The following is a 12,651-nucleotide window of genomic DNA, read 5'->3' on the forward strand; positions in this document are numbered from 1 at the left end:
GTATCTTATAGATAATTTCTTGTAGAAATTTTAAAGGTTTCAAAATGTGCACATACTACTTTTTCAATTAGTGTATATGGGTGTGTAGATGAGAAAAACTCAAAAAACATGAACAAAGGACCATGGGTTATTGTTTTCCTCTAATTTTTCTTTATTATTATTGAAATGTCTTTTAAATGAAATAAAAAGTAAGACAGCCTTGGTAATTTGTAATATTTTTTCTTCAGATTTTAGGACTGGATAATCATTACCATTTAAAAAGTCTATAGTAAGAATCTGAACAGGAGTGGAAAAATCAATTGTAGGTAATAAAGCTGAAGAGGACAGCTAGGAAGCCACAGGGAAACAATAACAGCTCCACAGTCTTCCAGTTGAGTGGGAATTAGGTCAGTCAACACACACTTAAGTCAACCATTGGAGCAAAATTATAATTTACTTGAATCCCATCATCGGGGTCACTGGTGGCCCATTTGTAATTCACTTGTACTTCATCACATCCTTCCTCAATCTGGCCATCATAATCCCTCATTCCTCTCTCAAATTAGCTCCCTTCTGTTAAGAAAGATATCTTGTCATTTTGTTTATTTTTCCCCTTCTTTCAATTTCAGCAACAGTTAAGCAGATAAATGACCTCAGAGACACACCAGCTTGCCTAAAAAAAAGGAACCGCTTCCTCAAGATGCAAAAACCAATGATGTGATTACATAAATTACTAGAAATCTTTCCATTTGGCTGGTTACAGAGATGCCTGAATCACATATTAAAGACAGAGGTTTGCACTTACACGACTACCTGAAAATTGGTTGATACAGCAGAGTTTAATATTGGCATATTCAACACCCCCTATAAAGCTGTCAAGTTGGGTCACTTGTGTCTCAAAAATAAGCCAGCAGAGAGGACAATACATACACACACAAAATGAAACAAACAAAATCCTAAACATTCTTCAGATGTGCCCTTTCAATCTGAGTAATAAAAATATTTGCTAATAAATTTCTGCAGTAATAGAGAACAGAGTATTTCAGGTAATTTTTTTAGATTGATTGACTTGAGGGGGAGAGGGAGGCAAAGGGAGAAGGAGAGAAAGTCTTAAGCAGACTCCATGCTGAGAGACGCAGGGCTGGATCTCAGGACTCTGAAATCATAATCTGAGCTGAAATCAAGAGTTGGATTTTCAGGTATTTTTAGGGACTTCAAGGGCAGTGATATTAGTAATGTGCACATATAAGGATGTGGGCACAAAAGATTTGTTATTTTCCAATTGCAAATAAGCATCTAAAGCAATTTCAAATCCTTCTGTATTTTGTAGAACTGAGACAATCTCATCATTTCACAGGGTTGGTAAAGATAGTATTAAAATACCCTGTCATCAATTTTAGCATGTATTTTTATTATTCTAAGGGAACAGAAATTACAAAATACATTACAAATGCTACACCCAAAGCCTATCACAGACATTATATGTACCCAAATGCACACACACATAATTGTTTCCTATCAATTCATAATCAAGTATTGTTGTTGCTTATGATTATATTAACATAGGATAATAAGGCAAAGACATGTTTTCTATAGAAAATTCACACTTTGGCTTTCCTCAGCTTCCAAATTATAAAAGTATAGGCATATAGCCAGGTATGATCTTTTGAAGTGAAAGGACTAGCAGAGAGAGGTAACTTCCAAGGCATTTCTAAAACCTTTTGGAAATAAAAGCAGAACCAGACCTGGGAAAACATTCACCTTATTATTTTAAAAAGATTAGAAAATTAAAAAGCCTTTATGTAGAGCTAGGGCTAATTGTCTTTTTAATTGGTGAATATTTGACAATTCATATTCCTGTCCTTTGACATGGCATATCTTTGCCAAGAGGGTTTTCAAAGAGAGACAATTGGGATGCCTGGGTGGCTCAGCGATTGAGCATCTGCCTTCGGCTCAGGGCCTGATCCCAGGATCTGGGATCGAGTTCCACATCAGGCTCCCTGCGAGGAGCCTGCTTCTCCCTCTGCCTGTGTCTCCGCCTCTCTCTGTGTTTCTCATGAATAAATAAATCTTTAAAGAAACAAAAAAACAAAGTGAAACAATTGGACGGGATTGCCATGGAGACACCAAGCATTCTCTTGGTGGGAAAGCTGAGTTTTGTCTAATTTTCTAAAAGCTGTGTTAAGGGTAGTGACTCTGAAAAAGGCATAATGTCTAGTTCTTTAAAACTTCATTCACAGAGACATTTGTCTAGCTTTTCAGGTTTATAAGACACATTTGCTTCTCAATCTCCAGGCCTAAAATATCACCTGGGACAGACAGGGGCACAAGAAATATCTGCTGAATTAGGAATTTGAAAAACAATGTTTTTTTAATCCAATTATCAGGCAGTTACTAAAATTTATTTTCTTACTTTTCTGTAGGTGCATATTTATGACCTCCATATTTATTGTACTGAACCATAAATGACCTTAAAAATCTTGGTTTAAACAGTATCTGATGCACTTCCACCCTTTTGGCACCCAGAGCAGTACCATGGCAGTCGGAAAGAACAAGCGTCTTACCAAAGGCAGCAAAAAAAGAGCCAAGAAGAAAGTGGTTGATCCATTTTCTAAGGAAGATTGGTATGATGTGAAAGCACCAGCTATGCTCAATATAAGAAATATCGGAAAAACTCTAGTCACAAGAACTCAAGGAACCAAAAATGCATCTGATGGTCTCAAGGGTCACATTTTTGAAGTTAGCCTTGCTGATCTGTAGAATGATGAAGTTTTATTTAGAAAATTCAAGCTAATTACTGAGGATGTGCAGGGCAAAAACTGCCTAATTTCCATGGCATGGATCTTACTCATGACAAAATGTGCTCCATGGTCAAAAAATGGCAGACCATGATTGAAGCTCATGTTGATGTAAAGACAACTGATGATTATTTGCTTCATCTATTTTGTGTTGGTTTTACTAAAAAATGCAATAATCAGATCCGGAAGACCTCTTATGTTCAGCACCAACAGGTCCGTCAAATCCAGAAAAAGATGATGGAAATCATGACCCGAGGCGGAGACAGATGACTTGAAAGAAGTGGTCAATAAATTGATTCCAGACAGCATTGGGAAAGATATAGAAAAAGCTTGTCAGTCTATTTGTCCACTCCATGATGTCTTCATTAGAAAAGTAAAAATGCTGAAGCAGCCCAAGTTTGAATTGGGAAAACTCATGGAACTTCATGGTGAAGGTAGTAGTTTTGGAAAAGCTACCGGGGATGAGACGGGTGCTAAAGTTGAACAAGCTGATGGATATGAACCACCAGTCTAAGAATCTGTTTAAAATTCAGACATTTAAAAATAAAATAAATAAAATAAAATAAAATAAAATAATAAAATAAAATAAAATAAATAAAATAAAATTCAGACATTTAATGGTGACAAATAAAAAATATCTTATTTGTGATGTTTAATTTCTTATCATTCTTTTTAAATAGCTAGGCTTGGTGAAGCAGATGTTCTGAACTGACGGTGTGAACTTTTCGGAACTGTTGTATGGATCTTATCCATTGCTCTTGGCTACTAAATAGCTGCAAAACAGTAGTGATCTATTTCCAGCTGTAGTGATCTGGATGGAAGTGTTATAAATGGTTAATAAAAGGAAATTTAAAAAAATAAACAGTATCTGATGCTTTTAATTGTAAGGTTTTGTCTCCAAGAATCATCACTGGGTACATCCTCCTCTTCTGACAATTAGCTCAGATGAACTTTATGGACATCTGAAATTAACTTTGAATGAGGTTTTTCAGGTGAATGTAACTTCTCCAAATAGCACTTTTTATATAAAATAAGGAATTGAAACATCACCCAGGAATGAGAAACCTAGTAAGGAATCAAATATAAAGCTCTTTGTCTATCTTTACTTGGGAGATATTTTTATGAGATCATCTTCATCCTATGTGATGGTTGCTGTTGTGAGCTGCTCAGATCCCCATCGGGAACAAGGCCTTCATTCCATCAGGTGCTGGGAGTGTTGGAAGGTGATGGCTTTCCTAGAATTGCCCTTGTCCAAAGTCATAGACCCTCCCCGGGGGGGTAGCCCATATTCAAAAACGTATTTATGTGCCTCCAGGCAGGACAACTGTAACTGGTCATCCCAGCCTAGAGTCCACTGTGGGATCATTTGAGGCCTTTATTGTGACTGCATGGAAATTCAATGCATCAATGCAATTCAATGCATTCAATTCAATTCCTCCTCATCCCTCTACTCCCTCACAGGTGTACAGGTGTTCCCAAGAGTCCTCCCCAGTAAACCTGCTCACACATCTTTCACGACCTATATTCCAGATAACTCATCTTCAGATACCTTATTATTACAGTATGTACAGTATTTGCATAACTATGATCAACTCCCTTAACATCCCTGGGCTTCATTTTTATTCTATCTGCAACACTAAGATACTGAACCCAGTGAGTTTCAAGGGCCATCCTTCCTACCTGAAAAGTTATATGCTTCTACTATCCAATGATACTACTATGAGATAAATAAGTGGTAAATTGTATAGATGTTGGGGGGGAAAGAAACGCATAATTATTATCAATGTTTTAGAGCAGAATTCAGATAATACTATTCAAAACAAATTTTCATATCAAAATGACACAACAATACTTTATTTTTTCTCCTCTGGGAAAGAACAGTCTAAGAATTTTGTTCCTGACTTGTTGAGCTGGTATCTAAAAGAGTCTTTGATGTCTTGAGCAGGGATTGATAGAACTAGCTAGTAAGTATCTTACTTGCAGTTCAATGGCGACACAGGGAAGTAAACATGCAAATGGAGCAGAATCTGGATGGTGAAACTCTGAGGCTTCCAAATAGTTTTGTACCAAGTTTTGTGATATAATAAAAATCATTGTTACTATAATGCTTCAGCAGCCTCCTCAACCTTCACCTACGTCCTCCCAACCATCATTCCCTGGACATATGCTGCATGCCAGACATTATATTTAGTTCTACTTCACATGAACTATTCCTTGGCACATATATTATCTTCTCCTTTCTTGCTGGTGATAAAAATGGAGTCAGAGGTCAGAGAGGTGAAGCCACCAGCACAGGATTCCATGACTAGTCACTGCCTGAGCTAGGTTTTAAGTTGATTCTGTCACCAGAGCTTTTGTTCTTTCTCTCTGGGTTGCTGTGTCCTAGAGGGAGAAGTCTCCAAGGCAAGGAAACACACCAAGAAACAAGTATGTATCAAAGACTTGTACAAAGACTGACTTAATGTGTGTCATGAAGGATCATAAACTGATTCACTTTACTTAAAAGTAGGTAATCAAACATGGTATGGTTGGTGTAGCCCAAAAAGGCTCTTTCAGAAAGTTTAGATTGGTTATACAAGGAAGACTCTGTAAGATCTCCATCAGAGAGAAGGTATGTGCCTTTGCAGGGACACACAGGCATGCTTGAGGAATGGAAACTCAATACACAGTATCTTGTAAGTGGCTGCACCTAAAAGATATGTGATCAAAATCTGTTGAATTGTTAAAGGTATTGTTTACCAGCCAATCTCTTGTTTTGAGGACAGGACCAGGCACCAAATATTCACTCAAATATTATTAGCTGGAAGATGAAGGAATGAATGAAGAAATAAAAAAATAAATAAACCTTAAGAATGTTCTTTTCTGACTCTCACCCAGCTTTAGCCACATATGTCCTCTCCTATCTTTTAGGAGGAAATTATCTTTCTCAGAAATAACCTCCCCCATCCCTTTCCTGCCCATTCATGAGATCAGGTTCTCCAGAGAGAATCTAAACATTTCCTTCCCAATGTTGATCATTGTTTGTAATTATATATTTGTGTGATTACTTCATTAATCTTTAATCATTAATGCTCCATATATGCTAGACTGATTCTCTTTCCCTCCTTTATTGTATCTCTGGAAATTAGCACAATGCTTGACACATAGATGACACTTAATACATATTTGTATAGGTGGATGGATGGATGAATGAGTGGATAGGTAGATATTTAGTAAATGAACAGAAAAGGAGATAGAGACAGAAACTTAAAGGAAAGAGAAAGAGATAGGGGAATCACAGAAAACATGTAGATATTTGTTTTCCTACCATTTAATGGAAATGAAAAAGTAGGGGAAGATCTAAATCTCAGTGCAAAAAGACCCCCAAAAACAAAAACAAAAATCCAAGGGAATGACAGAAGCTGTAGAGAAGTTGGGGAAACTATGCTTCATTAAGGAATTCCATGGTTTGACATATGAACAAGGTATTTTGACTAGAAATTGTATAGAATGTTGACTTCTGGTGAAGTCAAGACTGAGAAAGTAGTTTAGGAGGGGCTGTGCAGTCCTGTTAACAGTTGATCCTATTTAAGGAAGGTGTTGAGCCTGAGGGAATAACATAACATTTGTTAATTGGGAAAGAAGTGTCAGCCAAAAAAAAAAAAAAAAGACAAGAAGAAGCAGCCAGCCAAAAAGTGGTCACAGAGCCAGCAGTAGGACTAAAAAATTCTAAGTCAGAGAAGTCAAGAGTGGGACCTGGTAAAGTTTTAATAAAAGCAACCACCATTGGTCAGGTCAAATGTAGCAAAGGGTTCAGGGAAGAGAGCTGGCTCCCTTACAATCCTCATTAATAATTTGTGCTATTAAATCCAACATAAATTCTGAAGTACAGATGAATTTCTGCTTATACTTGTCTTTGACAGGTATTCCTAGTTGACATGCACAATGAAGGTGTTTCCCATTGGGGATGCCATTTTTTTTCTGGATGTACAGAAGGAATACTGGGAATTTATTGGCTCCTTTTATAGGTTTACATAAAATTAAATCCCCAAAATAGATCTCATCTGCTGATACTTAATAGACGATGGGTTTACCTTATTCTACCCAGCAAGAACTAGAGCAAGGCTTTGCCACTTAGATTTTCAAGGCTACAGAGCTCTCACTCAGGACCCTGAGATAACCATGACCCCAATCTAGTTTCTCTCAATGTCTGTTTCTCTTCCTACCTGAATCAGATTCCCAGAGGTACTTAGCCTTACCTGTAAGGCATCTGATTTGGAAGTCCAAAAAGGAGCTTCTACAAATGTAACGAGCAGCTGAGGAATTCTGGATGCATACCATAGTTTGCAAAACTACACTGGAGTTTATGCAGAATTCATCTTTGTGCATTTGTCTTTTAGAATATGTGATAAAATTATACATATATTTTAAACAAAGGTACAATGCTTTAATCTAAGGTGAAGTAGAAATGTCTACTTTTTTTCTTACTTATGATAAATACCATCATGTCAAAGAGTCTGACAACCTCAGTAATAAACACAATAATAAAAACCTTGTGGCTTATTTTTTTTTTTATCTGTGCAGTTGCTTTTTCACTTAAGATTAAAACTGGTAGATATTACGTCACATGATTTAGTACCACCAGGAAGCAGAAACTTCTCCACTTAATAATAAAGTGGTTTCCATTTCTAATATTGTGCAACCTCCTTATTTATTATTTATACAGTTATTCATCATACCAATCCCTCCTCCGGAAGTAACATCACTTTAAATTTTATAAGGCACAAACAGGACACTGTAATTCCTCAAAAACCTGCTACACAACATGTGCATAATTATCCTTACTGCTGTGTAATTTTGTGTTTTCACACTGTATACCTAGAGTGTGTGAGCAGAAGGCAGAGTGGTCATTGAAGTCTTTCATGATGAACACTGTCCTCAGTTTCTTTTTTTTTATATATATATAGATTTTATTTATTCATGAGAGACACAGAGAGAGAGGGAGGCAGAGACACAGGCAGATGGAGAAGCAGGCTCCCAGTGTGGGAGCCCAATGTGGGACTTGATTCCAGGACTGCAGGATCACGCCCTGGGCCGAAGGCAGATGCTCAACCGCTGAGCCACCCAGGCATCCCCCATCTTTAGTTTCCACTTGGACACTGAGATATTCAGATATTTCCTTTATACAACCTTTCTTGAATATTACCTTTATTTTGGATACAGCCAAGATCTTAAATTAGAAGGAAACTTCCATTAAAATCCCATCTGTGGTGCTTCTAGCATTTCTGTTCTTGACTTGATTCTTAAAAACATTCCTTCCGTAACACCTGGTCCTATACTTCACATCCCTGCACTCCTTAGAGCTTATCAGTTAAAAAAATAATAAGTCTCTACTTTCAGGATAACAAATCCTCCAAAGATACCCAAGCCTCATTCATATGCTGAATGGCATGCTAAGGTTTTATAAGGAAGTGGTGGGAGCGCTTCTTCACTTCTTCCGTGCATTTCTAATGGCTGTGAAGCCACTGCAGCTAATAGATGAGAACTGAATAAATCCTCCATTTGTTTAAGCTGATAATACTTCTGCTAGCTCTGTACAGCAAAAGCTGTGTGTGAAGTTCCTTAGCAAGGATTCCTTGACTCAGCACCCAAGCCACTTCCAATTACCTTGAAGAATGTGGCAATAGTTGAATGCAAAGAGGTATTTTATGTGATCAGACTGTGAACAGCTGATGAAGATTAGGCTCCTAAGTAGACCGAAAGGAAACACTTAATTATCATGCTTAAAGTATCCTCTCTGCAAGGATGATAATGAGTTAGTACGAGTTGTGCGTCCATCTGGCTTAAAAGTTTTACTGCCTGGGTCTTTTCACTTCCCTTCTTCACTCCTCTGCCCTTTGTTCCTGAGAGGTAACATAGGAATCTCACCTGCTGAGTTCAAATCATTACTCTTCTACCCTCCTGTAAAAAATAAACAGAAAAATTATCCTTCCAGGCATATACTGGCTGGCTACACCTTCCTCTACTTTTACCATCTCCCCTCCTGCCCCATAGTACAGGGCTGTCAGCTAAGCCCCACGTCAGCTCTACACTCACTCAACACCTTGCTTCTGGGTGACTCTTTTCTTTCATCTTACCCTCTGGCTCCAGGATGATTTCTACAGGCCTTTGAACTCCATAGTCAACAAACAGTTCCTCAGGTCCCTTTGTTTTCCCTGTATATTCCACATTAGCTCTACCTGCCACAGGGCAGTCTTTACCTGGCTCTTGACTCTTTTCTGAATTGCGCCATCTTTTAAAGCTTTAAATCAAATGCCTGGCCCTCTGGCAATGACCTCCTGTTCTTCTAACTCTCACACTCCCTCACTCAGTGCATTCTGTTTCTGGATGTTTCACCTCCCTATTTTCTCTCCCTCCACAGGGCCCCTCCTCTCATGTCCTTATTCCTTTATCTTGCCAACTTAGATCCTTCACTCGATTCATTTATTCATTCAACTAATTCTTGATTTCCTGGTGTTTGCATTACTCATCCCTGAGAATATAGCAGTAAATAGCAAAGACAAGATACCTGACCTTGTGAAAGTTACATCCAACCATGCTCTTGCTGAACCCTGACTCACTTCATCTCTTATCTATCACATCCTCCTGGAAAATTCTGTCCAGGATCGTGTTAAATATTTATCATCTTTGCTTTTACACCCAGATTCCTAGAGGCTGCTAACAAAGACAAATTGCAGAGCTGTAGGAAGTGATGCCACAAATTTGGTCAAGCAAAATGAAATGAAAACATGTTTTATAAATCAGATGTATTAATAATCATCGTCATTCTGAATCCCCTATAGAGCCCAATACAGTCCTGTAATAATAAAACGATGACCACTAGTGTTTATTGTAGTGGGTGCTATGTAAAAAACAAACCTGGTTGACTAAGCTCCTTCCTGTCTCATGCCCTTTTGCACCTCCATCACCTGGCACCATGCCCAACACACAGAAGCTGCTAAGGTAGATCTGGCAAATAAATGAGTATCCCACAGATGAAAAAACTGAGGTTGAAAGCAGCTCAGTAACTTGCCCAAGGTCATACACTAGCAGGTACAAGCCAGCAATGCCAATATGAGAGCTGCAGCTCTGGACAGACACCCAGCAGTCCCAGACTATCACCTTGAATGCATACTGTTTGTATCAACTCATAATTTAGGAAGGCTAAACCCAGCAAGGGCTAGGGCCATGTCTACTTTGCTCTCTTCCAGTATCACTGACATTTGAAAAAAGATTAAAAAAAAAAAAAGAATGAGTGAATGAATGAATGTATCTTTAGAAAGAGAGATCAAATGGGGAGGGGGTGAAATGTTTATTTTATCTGATTGTGAGGAGTAACTGTGGCTGAATATGCTGTTGTCAAAAGTACCACTGCCTTTCCAAAATGCCTTCTGGATTTCTCTCTCCACAGTTGGGTTTAAGGCAGCAGAACTAAATATAGAAGACCCAAGATCTCTAACTGACCTATTTAATGACGTTTCTCTTTGGTGCTTCATACATTTATTTAAAAAAGAAAAACAGAAATTTATTTTTTAGTAAATAAATCGTTTTCATGGTTATAATTGCAGAGGCATCTGAAAGATAAAATGTGCCATTTTCATCACATTTTTGAACAGATATAGCAGCCAGCATGATTTGCAAAAGATAGCAACATGTTCTGAAATGCATGCTAGGAGTATCTTAAAAATGTTAAGTATCTACTGTAATTCTACTGTTTCCTATTACAGATTTTAACATCTTACCAATTTAGTGTCCAAAGCCGAAGACAAGGAGAGGAGATCCTCAGCTTGAAAGAGAAACCTTCATTTAAAGAGACACTGCTATAAAGAATTCACTTCTACAGCTTGAGTGTTAGGTTATTTTATCAGTTTATACAGATTTCTGTCATGGCTGAGACTCTGTATGCAGAGGGGAGAGGGTGATGGGCAGGATATGAAAAGTGAGCCTGCAGATGGGAAGGAAAGAACCATGAGAGAAGATGGCATTAAATGATATCTTCATATTCCAGAGCAGTAGCTGGCTAAGTGGACTACATTAGAATCACCAGATGTATAAGCCCTGTCCTAGACCAATTATTCAGTCAGAATCTCCAGGAGTGGGACACAGGCATCAGCACAGTTTCAAACTCCCAAGGTAATTCCAAAGTCCAACCAAGCTTGAGAAACACTGTTCCAGTGTCTCTAGTGCAGACACAGCCGTTCAGAAGCGGAGGTCACAACCACCCATCTGAACAAGGTCAACTGTATTCCTCCATCCTCTATGGGCTCCCCAGCAAGCCTTTTGTTCCTTTGTATTTTCTTCTATTGCTCTTTCAGGATACATTTAATTTCCCATGCTAGCTTTCTTTCTCCACGGTACCTTCTCTCCATCCAAACAGTCCATGTGGAAATTATTTTTAACCAAAACCCCTACTTCATTTTACGTGTATACATCTTGTCCATAGTTTTAACCCAAAACCTTCCTTGGCACTCCCTCACTTGAGCATTCTCAGAACCTGGGGATCAGATTCTATCACAAAGCCAGCTGTTTGGAAGCCATTGCATGCACTAGAACACTTCAAATAATAAAAGAAGGCTGAAATGGCTTCAAATTTCCTTTACATCACCTTGTTCTTTAAACCAATTATAGTCACACTATCACAAGCTGGGCCCCAAGAGCTACCAACACCTCTGAATATTCTCAGATGCTATCTCTCCTTTTGCTTTTCTTGCCAAGGTTTAGCAGATATATAGATAGACTCTCTTGTCTTGCACCTCAGAAACAACAGGGTTATTTTTGCTTTGTCCAAGATGATTCAATATAGCCATTATTAGTGCTGTTATACATCCTAGAGAATAAAGGAGGTTGGCTTTGTGAGGTCATGGCCCTTGCTTTATTAACTTTGAATTTTATTAAATATATAAGACTTGATTTCTTTTCCAGTAAAAATTTTTAACTGTGGGCAAAGAAAAAGCACATTTGCTATAATTTAGTTGTGCAATAAATTGGCTGGCTTAATTTAATGATCAATTATTAATGAATTAGTAACAGATAAATAAATTCCATAGATTATCCCTAAGCTTCCTTTTAGCTAAAAATGATAGCTTCTTCCACCACTGAACATTTAAGAGGAGCTGCTAACAAGTTGCAAAATTAGCAGATTTAAGTTTCATTACCTTTTGATTTCCCTATCTGCCTTCTAATGAGAGATCTAATGAGCAAAGAACTGGCCAGGAGGAGGCAGTGAAAAAGAGAGAAAGTAAAAGCAAAAGGACTAAGAAATATAGACCTAAGTGCATTTCCTTCCCTACTCACTATTTAAGAATCTCCTCTCTTTATTATAAGACTTCATCATACGTCTGAGTTAGAACTAGAGTGCTAATACAATGTCACAAACAAAGACAATCATGTCCAGTACACTGAGTACCTTGGGGAAATTCAATAATGATCTAAAGACACAACACAACTCTATTCATTCCAATTTTATTTAGCCAGGGTGTTTGAATAAATATCAAAGTTAAGGCTGTTCAAATGAATCTTTCTTCCATGTGGTAGAAATGAGCAGATGATCAACATACATTTATATTTTTAAAAATCATCTTTTTGTCCAGTTTATCAGCAGCATGTAAAAATTACTACTGTCAACTCCATAGTCATATCTTGCTTTTGTCTTCGCTACCTGCACATGATGGGTCACCGTAGTCACATAACCTTAACCTGCCACTATTCTGAATGGTTTTGTTGTATTTCCAAATATTGAATCTATCTTCAAATAAAGACTTACTATCTCTGAGAATATTAAAGTCAATGAGTCTTGATATTGGAAAGTAATTCCAAAAGGAAACATGATGTAAGACTATTAAATAAAAATAGCTTG

The 12,651-nt window shown here is 37.7% G+C and overlaps 1 protein-coding gene and 1 pseudogene across 1 annotated transcript in view; one reads left to right on the forward strand and one right to left on the reverse strand.

Moving 5' to 3' along the window:
- Positions 1–12,651, reverse strand: part of GRM7 (glutamate metabotropic receptor 7) — an 827,750-nt gene that overhangs the window by 486,425 nt on the left and 328,674 nt on the right.
- LOC112662416 (40S ribosomal protein S3a-like) lies at positions 2,423–3,291 on the forward strand (annotated as a pseudogene).

The sequence above is a fragment of the Canis lupus genome, chromosome 20, assembly GCF_003254725.2.
Source record: "Canis lupus dingo isolate Sandy chromosome 20, ASM325472v2, whole genome shotgun sequence".
In the NCBI taxonomy this organism is placed as follows: domain Eukaryota; kingdom Metazoa; phylum Chordata; class Mammalia; order Carnivora; family Canidae; genus Canis; species Canis lupus.